This window comes from Vipera ursinii (genome assembly GCF_947247035.1).
Source record: "Vipera ursinii genome assembly, chromosome: 2".
Classification (NCBI taxonomy): Eukaryota; Metazoa; Chordata; class Lepidosauria; order Squamata; family Viperidae; genus Vipera; species Vipera ursinii.
Window position 1 is genome coordinate 114,215,942 of NC_139513.1, and position 19,101 is coordinate 114,235,042.

Consider the following 19,101-nt stretch of genomic DNA (forward strand, 5'->3'; position numbering starts at 1 on the left):
ATCGCGACCCTATAGACAATGTTCCTCCAGGCCTTCCTGTCCTCTACCATCTTCTGGAGTCCATTTAAGCTCACACCTACTGCTTCAGTGACTCCATCCAGCCACCTCATTCTCGGTCGTCCCTTTCTTCTCTTGCGCCTAATCTTTCCCAGCATTAGGCTCTTCTCCAGTGAGTCCTTCCTTCTCATTAGGTGGCCAAAGTATTTGAATTTTAGCTTCAGGATCTGGCCTTCTAAAGAGCAGTCAGGGTTGATCTCCTCGCATTATGAATATCCCTCAATATTCTCAGAAGGTAATTATTTAGGAAAAGCAATGAGAGGCAAGTATGCTTATATATAATCTATAAACCATTAGAGTCTTTCAATTGATGTTACACAGGACACAAATGTTGTTCAAATGTACAATGACTGGACAGGAACAGAGGAAGGGAAGTTTTCTTCAAAAGGCACAGTAGGCTACATCCTTCACATCATCATTGTAAGAAAAGAGCTGTGTTAGTCTTTGATAGCCAAAAATCAGAATTAGTCTGGTAGCATAACTCATAGCTCAGCCTACTTAAAGACATTATTAGTGAGCTACTGCTCATACAACAACACTGCATTTTCTTGGACACTGAATTGTAATCTCTATTTGTACAGGGGTAGCCACTCAGCTGGGAGCAAATTCTCACAAGCAGTGAGAAATAACAGAATAATGATGTTATCATGAGAATCAGACCCAGATATTAATTTGCTTTCACCATCTACAGTACACCAACAGCATCATCATAGGTTCCAACAAATAAACACATATGATTAGACACATCTCCACATGTACTTTCTCTAATGCGATATATGTCATCATCTATCAGCATTGTCCTTTGGGATTCTATGCAGAACAAACTTTGCGCAAAATGGACACAAGTATAATATCAGGAACCTGAACAAGGATAAAGAAATATCAGAGCACATTCTATTACAAATCTCAAACTAACCCATTCTGGGGGTGAGGGGTGGGGAATTTAGGAGGAGAATTAAGCAAGAGATTCCTGAACTCATATGGATCAAAAAGTTTCAGGTCTCAACAAACACAGTGGCTTTTTAAAACATTATGATCTTATTTGTTAAGATTCTTATAACCTGTCTCACCATGTAATCCACATATGCTTTACCACCTTGCCTTCCTCTCCTACATCAGTTTAGCCACTCCATGCTGTGGCTTATAAAAGCTCTTGCCTTTTAATAAAGTGTCTCATTCTAAACCAGACCTTTTTATTTTTGCATTATCAGTTATTTTTTAATTTCAGATTTATTAATGAATAGAATATCAATTGCAATTTCAGATGTAAAATCTAAGTAGATTGACTATAGTAGCTTAAGGAGTTCATATCTTATTAGCTGACAGCAACATATTTCTTTTTGTGAACAGCATCATGATGATTATCCCAGTTATGTAGGATTCTGAAAAAAATTCCCTTCACCCCTTGATCTTTCCCCTAAAGCATAACATTAACTGTGGAGGCTCACAAGACCAAAAACAGATTTCTTTTCCAGATGTTGTATCAGATTCAAGATAGTGGGGTTTTTTTAGGCATATTGGATCTCAGTGTCATTGTGTGCTTGTACCTACCCACAGCACAATATATTTCCTAGCAGTGTCATTTCTCTTTTGGGTCTCCATATATTGGTTTCATCTCATCCCCTACCAAAGAATTGATCATGTCTTAAGACAGCCTTACCGATACCAATGATAAAGAAGTAATTTCATCTTTCATCTAACACTCTTCAAAAGTAGCCTCAAGGTATATATATATAATCAATTACCTGAGGGGAGAGGTGGATTCATAGTAACTTGGAAGAGGGACAAAAAAGGAAAGTGGGGATCCACCCTGAGGTTTGCAGATTTCATGCCACTGTTATTTTCTGCTGACTCAGAGATAGGTGAAGATTTCAACCTGAGATCAAACAACCTGAGATCAAATGGCAGAGCTCAACTGATCGTTTCCTTTCCTTCTCTTAGAAGATTATTAATGTTGAATCCCTGATGATAAGAGCTGGAAGGCAAAGACCCTCAGAAGATTTATGAGTGGCGGGTTATTTACTCGGGGTGGAAGAGATTCTTTGTTTCATATATATGACATTGATAAATAAGCTAAGAAGGACATCTAGTGGTGGGGGGAAAAGAAGAAGAATGAAAACTTTGTAATTCCCTCTGTTGACTGAAATATGACCTTGGAAAGAACACCTGCAATAAGATAAAGTTGCCTTGTTATGAGACTGAGACTTAAAGCTACTTTTGTTGAACTTTAATAAGTTTAAACCGACACTGTTTTTGCTACAGACTGTAAATTTCAAAATGACTTCATCTAATATTACTAGATTTACAAAAAAAACCTTCCTCTGCACTCTTAGTTGGTCAATCCAGTCCTACAACACAGGGATCCATTGAAGCTATGTTGCAAAGGGAAAAGACTACAGTTCAAAGTGAAACACAGACCTCATTAAAATTTCTTCAGGATCTTATGTTGAAGAATCAAGAGACGGTGGAGAAACATCGTTTGGAGACACAAGGGAATCATAAAATTACACAAGCAACATTGGAGACGTTAAATGAAGAAATGATGGATATTAAGGGAAAACTGGAATCTCAAAATCAAATGCTATGACAAAACCAACAGAAGATATATAAGATTGAAGAAAAAACAGGTGATAATGATAAAAAGACAGAAATTTTACTGCAAGAAAACGAAAAGTTAGACAATGAAATTAAGATTTTGGAGATGGGAAATGCGGAGCATTATTTGAGATTCCAAAATATTCCTCAGGACAGAGCAGAAAACATAGAAGAGGTTATTACTGATATCCTGGAGGACGCTCTGAAAACAGACAGATCAGAAATTCAACTTGAGTTGGATGGGGCTTTTCGTTTCAATTCAAGTTATGCAAGAAGAAATAAATTACCAAGAGAAGTACATGTAAATAAAGAAATTGTGGCCTTAAAACAGATACCCAAGAGAGTTAGAGATTCATGAAGACAATACCATTTTTTGACCACGAAACTCATGGCTAATGGCATAAATTTTAGATGGCTGATACCAGAAGGCATCTTAATAAACTGGAACAATACAAGATACAGACTTGATTCAATTTGGAAAGCAGAAGACTTTGAAGAGAAGGTCAATTCTGGATGAAGGAGTAAAAAGAGGTCAAGAAGAAAATAAAGAACAGAAACAAAAAGAGGAGGAGATCCAAGGAGCAACTGCACAAACAAAAGAACAGAAAGAGGAAGGTCTTCAAAAGGGGGAAGATGAAAGACCTGCTAGAGAACAAAGAACTACCAGATTGGTTAGACCAAAATATAAGTAATGGAAATGGATAAAGAAAGTGGAATTTTTTCAGTAAATATAAATGGATTGAACTCTCCAATTAAAAGAAACAAGACTTTTAGGAAATTATGGAAACTAAATTTGGATATAATTTGTTTGCAAGAAATGCATATAAAAGCACAACATTACAAACTATTGGAATATCCAAAAATTGGAAAACTTTATTATACATCAGCACAACAACAAAAAACAGGAGTAGCTCTATATATTAAAGAGACAATAAATTCAAAAATGGTATATTCAGATGAAGAAGGAAGAATATTAATGGTAGAGATTTATCTGCATCAAAAATAAATATTATTAGTGGCAGTATACATACCGAATAGCAATCAGGACAAATTTTATAAAAACTTACATAAAAAAATAATAGAAATGGAGTATCAAAATATTTGTTTATTAGGAGACTTTAATGCAATAACAGACAGAAAAATTGACTATAAAAGTAACAAAACAAAGAAAAATGGTAGAGGAAGACTACCTAAGACATTTTTTGATATGGCAGAGGAAATTGGAATTCAAGATGTTTGGAGGGAAATAAATCCACAAAAATTACAATATACTTTTTACTCAAATAGCCAGAAATCCTGGCCAAGAATTGATATGATTTGGATGACCGTGGATCTGAGAATGAATGTGCAGGACATTGAAATAGAAATAGGTATATGGGCAGATCATAACCCTTTGAAAATGACTTGGAAAGAGATACAAAAAAGGCCAAGATGGTCTTTAAATCGTTCTATATTAAAAGAAAAAGAATTTATAGAATTAACAAAAAAAGAAATGGAACTTTTTAAAAAAGAAAATAAAAAAGAAGATACTAAGACACAAAATTTATGGGACACAGCTAAAGCATATTTCAGAGGTATAGCAATATCGTATATGGCAAAGAAAAACAAACAGAGAAAACAGCAATATACATCACTAAGAGAAGAATTTGAAAAATTAGAATTAGAATTGCAAAAGAATCCACAAAAAAAGACTTTAAAAAGAGATATGGACATGATAAAACATAAACTAAACTTGTTAGACTCAGAAAAAATGGCAGAACAGATAAAAATAGCGAAGCAAAAAATTTTTGAAAACGCCAACAAACCGGGAAGATGGTTAGCTTACAAACTTAAAAAACAGAAAAATATATATATATATACAATTTGCTGGATGGGAAAAGTTATTTACAATATAAAAATGAAGAAATAAAAAAGATAGTTAAAGAATTTTATAAAGACTTATATGATAAAAAGCAAATTTCAAAAGAGAAAATTGTAAAATACTTAGAAAATAGTAACCTCCTGAAGATCTCAGAGACATTTAAAAATATGTTAGATGAAGGAGTTACAATGATGGAAATAACAGAGGCTATAAAGAGACAAAAAAATGGTAAATCTCCTGGTCCAGATGGACTTCTGGCAGAACTATACAAAAGTTTGCAAGAGATACTAAGCGATCCATTGAAAGACGTTTGTAATAGACTTTTAATAGAAGCTAAAATGCCAGTGATGTGGATTGATGCAAATATTTCTTTAATACCAAAAGACGATTTAGATCTGACCCAGATCAAGAATTACAGACCGATTTCACTACTTAATATGGATTATAAAATTTTCACTTCAATAATGGTGGAGAGATTGAAGAAATATTTGGTTGAATTTATACACCTACACTCTTTTTACCAAAGAGACAAATTAAAAACAACTTAAGAATGATAATAGATATACTGGAATACTATGAATTACATCCAGGGAAACAAATGGCATTAATATTTTTAGATGCTCAAAAGGCATTTGATAATCTTTCATGGCAGTTTCTAATTTATCAACTACAAGCAATGGATTTCGGACAAAATTTCATAAATATGGTAAAAACAATATATAGTAAGCAAACTGCCAAAGTAATTGTGAATGGAGATTGTACTGAAAGTTTTGAAATAAGGAAAGGCACAAGGCAAGGATGTCCTCTGTCCCCTCTGCTATTCATTTTCACTTTGGAAGTTTTAAATCGAAATATAAGACAAGATACAGAAATTAGAGGTTTGGAGTTAAAAGGTGAAACATATAAATTACAAGCATTTGCTGATGATTTGGTATTCATTTTGGAAGATCCTTTGAAGATGATTCCAAAATTGTGGAAGAAATTGGAACAATATGGTGAAGTAGCGGGATTAAAAATTAATAAGGAAAAAAACTAAAATAATAGTGAAAAATGTTACGGATAAGCAAAAAAAAATCGAATATCAGAGGTGATAGAAGTACAGATAGTGAAAAAGGTAGAGCCTTGGTGGAGCAGTGGGCTAATGCCTCCTTAAGTAACACCAGCTGCCTGCAATTAGTGCAGGTTTGCATCCCACCAGGCACAAGGTTGACTCAGCCTTCCATCCTTCCGAGGTAGGTAAAATGAGGACCCAGATTGTTGGGGGCAATTAAGCTGACTTTGTAATAATGCCGCTTGGGGAGGGTGTGAAAGCCCTAATAAGCAGGCATATACATAGAATGAAGGCTACTGCTAAGCTTGTAAGCCGCCCTGAGTCTTCGGAGAAGGGCGGGATATAAATGGAATTTTAAAAAAAAATATTTTGGTATATATTTATCAGCTAAATGTTCAACATTAAAAGAAGACAACTATATAAGACTATTGAAACAAATAAAGTTAGACCTGGAAAAATGGAAGAATTTAAAATTGTCCTTACTAGGAAGGATAGCTACAATTAAAATGAATATATTGCCTAAGATTTTATTTTTGTTTCAGACAATCCCGATAAAACTTGGGGGACTTTTTTTTAAAGAGTTGGACTCTTCAGTTTTGAAGTTTATATGGCAGGGAAAAAAAGCTAGAATAAAAAAGAAAACTCTGCAAGATGCTAAAGAAAATTGGGGTTTTGGTTTACCTGAGTGGACTTTGTATTATCAAGCATCAGTATTGACATGGGTGAAGGAATGGGTGGGCGTGGCTAGAGTGTGTATGGCCTGCCGGGTGGGCGTGGCCAACTACATGGTTCGCATCAAGGGTACCTATGGGGGCCTGGGCAGGAGTGGGACAGATCTGAGGGTCTCTGGCAGAAAGAGGGTCTCTGGGCCAGGGCCAAGGCAGTAGGGGCTGTTCCCTCACTGTTTCCAGGATGGCTTCGCGGGCCACATGAACCCACTTCGTGTGCCGAATCCGGCCCCCGGGCCTTCTGTTTGACATGTCTGCTATAAAGTTAGAAGAATGGCAAAAATTATGGGAGAGAAATTACAAATTGACAATGTCAACTGCATATAAAGCAAATCTGTATAAAATGTTACCTCCAGCCAGATCAGCAAAAATGTTTAAAAATGTATCAGGCAAATGTTGGAAATGTAAACATAATATAGGTACATATTATCATATTTGGTGGACATGTGATAAAGTAAAAGCTTATTGGGGAAATATACGTGCTTGGTGTTCTGAACCAGCCCTCTTCTGGCCTTGTAGTAAGGCAAACCCCTATTCAGAAAGAAGAGACTGGAGAGCGTCCAAGGCTAAAAGGCATCTGCCAAGATTTAATTACGCAGTTAACAAAAACACTAGAGCTTGTCTTCTCAAGCGGAAAAGTTGCTTTCAGCAACCAGCCCCTCCCCAAACACTCCTTTTATAGAGAGCTCAGGGCGTGGTCTCCCTGTGCCTCCTCCCGAGGAGTCCCACAGCCTTTCTTTGTTTGTTCCTGCTCGACTGCCTCCTGCGTCGGGCGTCCTTGAACAGGGCCAGCTGTGGGTCATCTTCCTCCGTACTCTCGGGCTCACGCAGCTGAGAAGAGGTCCCCGGCTGAGGGCTCTGCAAAGCCTCCAAACCATCATCAGCCGGTTCGTTTCCCTCCCCCTCATCTGAGTCATCCGATACATCGGAGCCGGCTGTCGGACCCACAGGCTGGCCCTGAGTCACAACACTATCCTGCACCGCAGGGCCCTTCCCCCGGGTCTGCCGATCCGGATGCGGTCGGGATGGGAACTGTTCGTGAAAAGCAGTCACCAACGCAGGGGCATGAACGGCAGTCGCGTCTTCCCATGTGAAGTCCTCCGGCCCGTACCCTTTCCACTCGATCAGGTACTGGAAGCGACCTTTCAGCCAGCGGGAATCCCGGATGCTGGCGACCTCGTACTCGGGGGTGCTGTCGCCATCACGAGGTCCTGATGGGGGAGGTTCCGCTTGGCGAAGTGGACAAGCCGGTTGTTCGGGGACCAACAAGGACCGATGGAAGACGGGGTGCACGCGCAGGGAACGTGGCAGAGTTAAACGATAGGCGACCGGGTTGATGACGGCCTCGACTGGAAACGGTCCAAGGTAACGGTGGTCCAGCTTCCTCGCTGGCCGAGTGGATGGTAGGTTTCTGGTGGACAGCCAGACCCGATCCCCCACCGATAATGGAGGCGTATCCCTTCTCGACCGATCGGCGAACCTCTTGTAGTCGGCCTTGGCCTTCTCCAGCTGCCGTCGCACCAACCGATGGATCGCCTGTAATTCCGCCATGAATTCGTTCGCTGCCGGCTCCGGTGAGTCCACGGGAGAAAGGGGGAAAAACCTGGGGTGATAACCCACGTTGGGCAAGAACGGTGTCATCTGCGTGGAGGTGTGCTGCGAGTTGTTAAAGGCAAACTCGGCTATGGCTAAATAGTCCACCCAATTGTCCTGCTGCAGGTTAACATAGCAGCGCAGATACTGCTCTAAGATGCCGATGACCTTCTCGGTACCCCCGTCGGTCTGAGGATGATGCGCGGACGAGAGGCAAACCTTAATGTCCAACGCCCGCATCAACTCCTGCCAGAAGCGGGCTGTAAACTGGGCCCCCCTATCGGAGACGACCCTATCGGGAAGGCCGTGCAGCCGGAACACCTGTTGGATGAACATGCGACTAGTGGCGCGAGCTGACGGTAAGCCGCGACAGGGGATGAAGTGCGCCATCTTGGTCAACATGTCCACCACCACAAACACTGTCGTGAAGCCGGAGGATGGGGGTAGATCCGTCAGAAAGTCCATGGACACAGCCCCCCAGGGTCTCTTGGGCGTTGGCAAAGGCTGCAGTAAACCAGGCGGGGCCCCTGTCGCTGACTTGGCCTGCCTGCATGGGACGCAGGAGGTGACATAAGACTGGACATCGTGTCGGACTCGGGGCCACCAGAAGGTACGGGAGACCAGGTTCAGAGTCTTGAACAGGCCAAAATGCCCCGCAGCCGGGTTATCATGACATTGGCTGAGGACGAGTCCCCTGAGTGGCCCTCCTGGAACATAGAGCCGGTCACGATAATACAGGAGTCCATCCGTGACCGACCAAGCTCCTTCTCCCAGATGGTATAGTTGCGCTCCGAGGGGTTCAATTTCCGAGAGTGATACGCGCAAGGGAAAAGGGTACCGTTGGGCGTCGCTGCCTGGAGTAACACGGCCCCAATGGCAATGTCGGAGGCGTCCGCCTCCACGACAAACGGCCGTTGCGGGTCAGGATGCTTCAAGATGGGCTCCTTCATGAAGGCGTCCTTCAAAGCTTGGAACGCCTGTTGTTCGGGGGCGTTCCACTGGAACCGAGTCTTCTTCTGCAAGAGCCGGGTAAGGGGGGCTGTCAAGGCAGCAAAGCCAGGAATGAATGTTCGATAGTAGTTGGCAAATCCAAGAAGTCGCTGAACATCCTTCACGCGACGTGGGGGTTGCCAACTCTGCAACGACTCAACTTTACTCGGTTCCATGGCGATGCCCTCAGGAGAAATGCGGTGACCCAAGAAATCGATGGTCACCTGGTAAAACTGGCACTTCTCCAACTTGGCAAACAGCCGATGTTTCCGGAGGCGCTGCAGGACCTGACGGAGATGCTGATGATGCGCTTCACGCGACGGGGAGTAAATCAGGATGTCGTCCAGGTAAATCACGACAAACTGGTCCAACAGATCTCGAAAGATGTCGTTCATAAAATGCTGAAACACAGCGGGGGCGTTGGTCAGGCCAAACGGCATCACCGTGTACTCGAAATGTCCATAGCGAGTACCAAACGCCGTCTTCCACTCATCACCCGGCCGTACCCTGACGAGGTTGTAAGCTCCACGCAGGTCCAGTTTCGTGAAGATCTTAGCCTCCTGGAGTCGGTCCAAGAGCTCGGGGATGAGGGGCAGCGGGTAGCGGTTACGCACCGTGATGGCGTTGAGTTTCCGGTAGTCACAGCAGAGCCGTAACTCGCCCGACTTCTTTTTGACGAAGAGCACGGGCGCAGACACTGGCGAGGACGAGGGCCGGATGAAACCACGAGCCAAATTCTTTGTCAGGAAGTCCCGCAATGCAGCCAACTCGGGCTCCGACATGGAATACAAACGCCCCACTGGGAGAGGCGCATCAGGAACTAGATCAATGGAACAGTCATAGGGCCTGTGCAGGGGTAATTGGTCCGCCTCTGACTCGCTGAACACATCAGCAAAGTCGGACAGTTCGGGAGGCAAAGAAACTCCTGAGGAGCCCTCCACCTGGCCGGCACAGATATGACGGGTGTGGTCCACGCACTGCAAACTTGGGAAGGTGACCAAGTTCTGAGACCAATAGATCTGTGGATCATGCGCCCGGAGCCACGCCAGTCCCAGGACCACGGGGAAGTGCAGATCCGAAGTGATGTAGAACTGAATGGCCTCCACATGGGAACTGATAGCCATACTCACTGGTTGCGTGGCGGCCGTAATAGGCCCGGACAGGAGCACTCGACCATCAATAGTCTCCACTAGCATGGGCGGATCCACCGGACACTGAGGAACAGCCCATTTGGCCACGAAGGCCGAGTCCATAAAGTTAGTGGTAGCCCCAGAGTCAATTAAGGCATGGACCGGAATCCCCTCTGGCTTGCCAGGAAGGATCAGTCGTGCCTCCAAAATCAAATGCCGTGGAGGTTCACAGGCACCATCGGAATGGCGTCGCTCGGCGTGGTCGTGGTGGGTCGTTCGATCTATCACACCGTCTAGATCGGGCTCGGGCCGTTTCCCGACAGCAAAGCAGGGGACTTTCTCGGGGCCGGCTTGGTCACTGATGCCCGCTGACGCTTCTTTGGACAAGAAGCAGCCAAATGTCCAGGGTCCCCACAGTAAAAACACAACCCCTCCGATCGTCGTCTGTCCATTTCCGTCACCGATAGACGGGACCTGGCGGCACCCAGCTCCATTGGCTCCTCCCTCTGGACTGGGGGCTCACGCACAACAGGGGCGGCAGGGGTCTGTGGGGTGGCACGGCGACTCTTTCGCTGCTGCAGCCGGGCATCGATCCGCAGACAAAGATGGATCAGCCCATTCAGATCTGAGGGAATGTCCACACGGGCCAGCTCATCAAACATCTCCTCTGACAAGCCATCCTGAAAGGCATCCATGAGCGCAGCCTCATTCCAGGCGGAATCCTGGCTAAGCAGCCGGAAATCGCTGATATAGGCCTGTAGAGGGCGCTGACCCTGCCTCAAAGCTTTCAGGCATCGGGTGGCAGTCTGCGCCTTAATCGGGTCCTCGTACATGAGGCGCATATGGTCACAAAACCCCCCAAAGTTATCCAACAAAGGGCTAGGCTGTGCCAACAGAGGCGTGCCCCAACGAGCTGCATCTCCCGACAGAAGGCTCAACACGAATCCCACCTTATCTCGGTCAGTGGGGAAATCAGCTGCTCTCACGCTGATAAAAAGCTGGCATTGTCCCAAGAAGGCAGGAAACAGTTCTGGAGTACCAGCAAATTTATCCGGCATAGCTATCTGACATTTCCTCCTGGGTGGGGGTGCAGCATGTACCTGAGCTTGCAGTTGAGCCACCTGAGCTGCCAGCAAAGTGAGTTGCTGGGTGAGCTGGGCATTCTCGGCAAGAAGCTGCTCCATCGTAGTAATAAGGGGTGGGTGGCTGAAAGCAAACTGTTCTGAACCAGCCCTCTTCTGGCCTTGTAGTAAGGCAAACCCCTATTCAGAAAGAAGAGACTGGAGAGCGTCCAAGGCTAAAAGGCATCTGCCAAGATTTAATTACGCAGTTAACAAAAACACTAGAGCTTGTCTTCTCAAGCGGAAAAGTTGCTTTCAGCAACCAGCCCCTCCCCAAACACTCCTTTTATAGAGAGCTCAGGGCGTGGTCTCCCTGTGCCTCCTCCCGAGGAGTCCCACAGCCTTTCTTTGTTTGTTCCTGCTCGACTGCCTCCTGCGTCGGGCGTCCTTGAACAGGGCCAGCTGTGGGTCATCTTCCTCCGCACTCTCGGGCTCACGCAGCTGAGAAGAGGTCCCCGGCTGAGGGCTCTGCAAAGCCTCCAAACCATCATCAGCCGGTTCGTTTCCCTCCCCCTCATCTGAGTCATCCGATACATCGGAGCCGGCTGTCGGACCCACAGGCTGGCCCTGAGTCACAACACTTGGTTAGAAAATATATTAGGAGAACATGCAGCATTTAATCCCGAATCATTTTTATTAGGTATATTACCAGAAAAGACTGATAAACAAAATACATACTTGGTTCTAAATATCGTAACTGCAGTAAGAATAAGCTATGCACAATGCTGGAAAAATGAACAAGTACCATCAGAAGAAGAGCTAATAAAGAAGATATTGGAATGCGCAGAGATGGACAGACTAACTATGAGACTAAAAGACAAAGAAGAAACAGAATATTATGTAAGCTGGAATTTATTTTATAAATGGTTGGAAAAGAGAACCAAAGAGTGAAATTTGTATATGTATTAATGAATTATGAACTCAGTTCACACGTTGTTTGGAAAATTAACGTATGTGTGTAAAGAATAAAAAATAATATATATATTAAAAAAAACAAATGGCAGAGCTCAAATTGCACAGCAGAATATAACAAAACTCTCAAGGGTTTGGGTTGCTGGCTAAAGTCGACACCTCTCAACATGCTAAAGGTGAATATCAAAGCAAAATACTTGTGTTTTTCAATTTGGCTATGCAATAATATATGCATGCATATAAACTCTACGGAATTGTTACCTTTGATTCTGTGAGTCTGTTGTCTTTGATTCTGCAATTGAATTTTAGCCAAATTTTAAATATATGGTTTTCATTTATTGTTTTAAAGTTTTATAATGTATGTTAATTATATGACTATAAGTCGCCTAGTCACCTTGGTAAGATAGGTGGCATGGAAGTTTAATAAATAAATGTTATTTTTTTTAAAAAAATACTCCCAAGCTAATTAATATATTCTGTGCTTGAGCCTCTTGCTAGATTCGGAAAGCCATGGGTTTTTGTTTTGTTTTGTTTTCATTTTCTTTTCAACAAAAGGCACATTTTAGTAAATATTCCAGTGTGGTGCGATTAGTCATACATAAATACATTTTCTGATTGTGACTGAGGTAATCAACAGAGGAAGCAACTGATGAGCTGATCAGGATTCCAGGATAGTCACAGGGAGAGAACATAATGCAGAAAGTCTGGAGGGCAGATACATTTAGGGACACAAAGTAAAACAAGATTATGACTGGAAATATTTTTAAATCAACTGAAGGAAAGGATAGGTATTGGGGAGAGAGCAAAGGAACTGCTTAATTGTAAACCGTCTGTCTATACTATACAGTACCAGTACTTAAAAAAAAGTCAATTGGACTTATCAATGTATACCTATAAATACCAGATATAGGCACAATCAGTAGGGGGTCTACCTATTTCACTTGCAGGCTGTCTATCTATACTCATGTAACAAAGTGCTAGATTAAATCTAATGTAGTAGAACTTTCTTTGAGTTTTAATTTGTTACCAGCCATGCAAGGGAAACTAATGAAAGAAAGGGAAGGGCAGGATTTGATTGGGCTTCTGCTTTCCTCTGCTCTTCTTTGGCTCATCCAACTCATCATTGTTTCTACAAGTATCCAAGCCTTCTGTAAGATTCTTCTGTTTTTTTAAGGTCAACCTAGCCGAAAAGTTAACACTTTTCAAGACTTTGTGTCACACTGTTCTGTACCAGCCTGCTACCGGCCCTGCAACAAAAGCAGGGACGACCCCTTTACAAATGGCAAGAGGCTGGAATAACGTCTGCCACATTTATTACTACAAAAACAAACAAGACACGAACCAAGATACAGGAGCTTTGAAACACTATCCGAGCGGTTGCTTTCAGCAAACCAGCCCTCCCCACACATTCCCTTTATAAAGAGTTCAGGGTGTGGCTTCTCTCTCCCTCCTTCCGAGAAGCCCCATTGCCTTCCTCTGTTTACTCCTACTTGACTGCCTCCTGCGTCGGGCGTCCTTGAACAGGGCCAGCTGTGGGTCATCTTCATCCACACTGTCAGGCTCACACAGCTGGGTCTCCATGGTGACCAAGTGGGAGGGGCCTGCCTGAGGGCAATCATCAGCAAGATCTTCAACCCCCTCAGCAAGGTCTTCAACACCCCCCTCCTCCTCTGAGTCATCCGACCCAACTGCCGAACCCACAGGCTGACCCTGAATCACAACACACGCATGAAGGAGCGAGTTCGGTATCATGGCACATAAAATGCTGTAACCTTCCCACCAAAGTGGTACCTATTTATCTACTTGCATTTGCATGTTTTTGAACTGCTAGGTTGGTGAGTAACAGGAGTGAGTAACAGGAGTTAACCTTGTTGCATGGCACTTGGGTCTTGAACCCAAACTGTTGACTTTCCAGCTGACAAACTCAGTATCGTAACCACTGAACCATCATGCCCCTCCAAGAAAAAAACCATGTGATCCCAATTTAAGTACCAGGATTACAAAGCAAGTTAGGACTGGAGGTTAAGGCATCAGGTTGGGAACCAAGAGATTGTGAATTCTAGTCCCATCTTAGGCATGAAAGCCGGCTAGGTGATTTTGAGCCAGTTACATTCTCTGAGCCTAACACACCTCACAAGGTTATCATTGTGGGGAAAATAGGAGGAGGAAAAGTATGTTTCGTGCCTTGAGATATTCATACAGATAATAAAGGCAAGATAAAAAAAAAACTTTTAAAAAGTGCAGAAACTTGAACCTTAATTAAAATAGGCAGCTAGTAACCAGCTTGCTTATATTGAAAAATATATTTAAGGTCCAGGTTTATTGTCCAGGTTTTCTCATTATATATACCAATAGATATGTAAAGAAACAATGCCACTTTATCATCCTATAATATGCTCCAAACCACAAACCACTAACAGCAGCCACTGATTTCTCTAGGGATCTTACTGGGTTCATGCTGCTAATGGTATGGAAACAGAGTGGGTGGGATCTAGATCCAGTATGGAAATAAGGGGAAATTAGACTCTAGGGAAGATTTCATCTTATGTAAGCAAAGCACAAAATCCCCCTCTGAGGTTATTTGCTGCTTCTGCAATAAAAAGCCATTTCAATCAAATTGGGGTGGTAAATGTCACTTTAAATTAAATAACCTAGTTTACCAGTGATGAAAATTATTCAGGACAAAACTCCTAACTGGGACAAGTTGCTCTTTAGCGCAGAGCAAAGCTTTAGTTGATAGGATAAAAAGCAGCTGTCTTCATAAAAGCTAATAAAATACTTGGGGGATAATTAAAATTTTAATTAAAAATGTAAAATCCAAATAGCATTTTATGACAGCAAGGAAACTTGTTTTGACATCCAGAATTGCTTCCTAAACTGGATATCCTTTACGTTTTCTCCAGGCTATTGAGAAGCTGGCATTCTGCTCAGAACCTTTTTCCACTTCATCCAAAAATGACAGTTCTTAGTGAGTTTTAAAGGGTAATAGGGGCATTTCCTTTACAGCTACATTCAAACTGTTAACTAAGTGTAACAGCCGGCTTGTTCGTATGCCAATTTTTGCAGGTTGTTTCCCCTAAATATACAAAAGAGAAATAAATCAGCTTGAAGGAGTATACTATGGTCAGGCTAATGCATATCCCGGGAGCAAAAGTAGACATGTATTCTATTTAAGCCAGTGCTGGGTGCCTGGGATTGGCATGTTGCCATGAGAGGAATTAAAGCTGCTGAATAGCCAAATTAGCTTGTGGAACATTTCCCTAACAGCTTGTCCATACGTGACAAAACTTGCCTCTCTCCTTAGCAAATTTGCCCTTTGCCACTTTCAAGGTTTTTTTTTTTCCCTCTGAAGTCCCCACTCAAAGAAAAATGGGCAGCGGGACTCTTGCTTACTGAACCATCAGACCCATCTGTCATTTGTGGCATTTTGAAAGGTATGCCTGGATAGATGGGCTTCAACCAGTTTAAGAAGCCAAGTCTAAGTAAAGAATCCATCATTGATTGCCTGACTTGGTTTAGCCAAGAAATTGTCTCCTTGATAGCCCAATCAAAACTGAGAAAGCAAGAGAAAATAGCAGCAAAAAGAGAAATGTGGAAAAACTTGACTCTTGCTCTTCTTACACTCATTCTTCAAAGTGTAACTAGTATCTCAAAGGCAACTTCCAGTGATACCAATGGAAGCAATCACTTGAAGTACAATTAGATATTTGACAAGTTCCTGTGAGGGAAGAACTGATTGACTCAATCTGCCATCATGCATCTCTAAACAGTGAAGCTTCTACAGCAGGGGTGTCCAACCTTGGCAACTCTAAGAATTGTGGACTTCAACTCCCAGAATTCCCCAGCCGCCATTGGGAATTCTGGAAATTGAAGTCCACAGTTCTTAAAGTTGTCGAAGTTGGACATCCCTGTTTTACAGTCTGTTTTACCAAACTCTGTCTGGATTCCCGGGACTTGCAACACAAATATATGTCTGGCAAGTCTCATAAGGAGAGGAATTCAAATTTCCTATGCTGCCAGGAAGCATCCCAGGTTCTGGATGGATTTAATAGTTTCTGCTGTCAGTGAAAGGAAGAGAAAACTGCACATACCTCTTAATTAGCTGAGGAAAGACAGGTGGTCTTGACACATTTTGTGGTAAAAGGGGAGGGAACAAGATCTAGGGATTTGTGGTAGCATGGCTTGAAGAATGAAAAACACAGCTCTGTCATGTTAGGTCATTATTATTTCTTCACTAATAAGTCTTTTTTTATTAACTGAATGGCTTGTATAATTGAGCTATCGCAATCACTACAATATCTGGCCATAGCAATATGGTTATAAACAAATGGATTCTGGGAGGCACAAAAAAAATCATATAAACAATTTTAAAAGCATTCAAAAGTACAAAAATGTAACATTATAAAAGGCTAAGAGAGAAAGTATCAGATTATAAACAACAGAGACATTTAATCAAATTACCATTCCTTTGCAATCCCCAGGTCTGGTGACACAACCAAATTTGAAGGGATTTTGAGAAGCTCAGAAGAGATGAGGCTAATCTCACCTGAGGAGTGGTGATATTCCACAGGTGACCTAACAGAAAGTGCTCATTTCCTGAGTCCAGTCTTATGTAACTTCTTCATAGATGGGACCTCTATATTACCTCTTCTGCAAGACCCAGTAGGAAGTGTACTTACAATCAGGAAGAGGAGGTTACTCAGATAATCCATCCCATCCCGTGAAGGACTTTTAAGGGTGAAAATAGCACCCTGACTTGGAGCAAGAATAACCCCAGCTCACTCTGAAGTCCTCCGGACCGTCAGTCACCTAGGATGGGTTGATCTCATAGGTCCGACCTCCTCACAATAGATAGCGGCACTCAAGAAATCCATGGTAACTAAGGTATGACAAGGGGAACACTACGAGTTCCCAAAATTTCAGATCACTTGCCATTGTTCGGACAAAAAAACCAGATGTGAGCCATTGTCCCTGAGATAGGCCCTTGGTTGTCATTGTAGCTAAGATGTCCTGAACTGTCTCTGACTTCAACTTCAGAAAAAGCAGACTGAAGCCCTCCAGAACCATACATCTGGGAACTCTACCACCAGCCCTGGAGTCCAGCAGCTCAGGCAGGGAGGTTGCTACACATCAGGGAAGCTGTTGTAGCAGCAACAATCCCAACTGCTACTTAGATCCCAACTTAATGAACAGGATCACAGATTCGGACCTGTGAAGAAACACCCTCAAAGTTTTAAGAGACTCCAGGATGACAATTGCCACATGTCCACCCCTGCTCTGGACTTTCAGCTGATACCACACCAAAACCAATTTAATTTAAGACCATTTAAAATAGAACAACCACTTAAGATGAAATGTATACCAGCAACTCAATGGATTGGAGGAGCTAGGGAACCACATGTTGGAAAACTGCAAAAATATAAAAAAATATCCACCTGAGTGTTTTTGAAGTCCCATAACCTTTTAAATATATAACAAATGCAGCCTAATCAATCAAAGTGGGAACCTAAATGAAATTTAGAAGATGGTCTTAGAGTTTTTAGGGATCACCCCATTTTGTGTTCAAAAGGGGCCTGGAAGCCACTGCGGCTTTTCTGAAACAGCCATTTTCTCCCAAACTAGCATCTGGATTTTGACCCAATTAATATTTCCAGAGCTATTCAAAGAAAACATCACAGATGCAGCCTAGTTCAACTGTAAACTGAGACTGGTGTTCTGATGGCCACACTTGATCTATCCTGAAATAGATGCAATTTCTGAAAAGGTTGCCACCTAAGCATTCTGGGCTCAAGCAAAATGCAGGTGTCCTTTTCTGGTGTAAGCCAGATATTTTTAAAAGGGAGATGTTAGTCCATACCATTTGAATTCCAGATCATTTTTTTAAACAAAGGTAATTAAAATAAACTTTAATTTATTAGCTCTCATTCAGTGCATGACTCCTTTAAATCATAAACATGCCTGAAAAAAAATTCTGATCCATTCAAAAGCATTAAGATACATTTGAACATGTATAATTTGCCTTCTAAGGCACTGAAATACAAATTTTTCACATTTATGTTTACAATTAAACAAGCCTATTGAATTATTATAGCACAACACTGCCCCCTTGTGAGAAAGAACTGACTTTCTAGGTTTTCTAAAACTTCCCAAAATGCTACTTTGGCTGAAAAAGAATTAGCTAATGATAAAATTACATTTATTTATTATCAGCTTTCAATTCATTTAGTGATACATTAAAAATATCTTTTAAGCATTTATAAAACTTAGTTTTAACCCAACTTTTTGGTTATTCTTAATGTGAAGGTCATTTGTTTTTTTATCACTTTTTAAACACTCTCTTCATTGTTACCCCTTATCAACAATCCTGCCAACACAAATGTACCCATTACAAGACTATCTTGGAAATGAATAACTGCATTTATAAAGACTAATCAGTTCACCAGTCCGAAACTTTGCAGAATCTGATTAACTCAGAATAGAAACAAATAATAGGTGAAACCAAACATTCCGCTTTAAGGATTTGTTTTTTTTTAAAAAAAATCAATATTGTCAACTTCTCATTTCAACATTAAGAGATCCTTTAAAATATCTGAAATGGTAAAATGGAATTACTAATAATGTCAGTAGCAGATTTCTATAACCAGACAAAATAGATATTCTAAACAGAACTTCCTTTATAGTGTTCTATGTCTTTTTTTTTTTTTGCACATCAAAATGTTATATGACTATTGGAGAATTTGCTGTGCTCCCAATATTAAGGAGTTTTCTTCTGGCAGCAGCTCAAAGTCTGGAGCATAGCTGTAAACATCTAGATGGATCTACTGTAGACGTATGCTCATAATTCTTCAGAATCTTGAACCCTAATTTTTGCAAAGATCATAAGTGTTACAATACTGACTGACAATGCTAGAACTTTCAGGATCATACAGCAAGATAGCATGAAAGAAAGATAATATCTGGGGCTTTGTAAACAACCACAGAAAGATCAAGCATCCAATATTAGAATAATGAAACTCATCCAAGCTAGAGCATCTAGAAACATCACAGATTAATTCAAGGAATT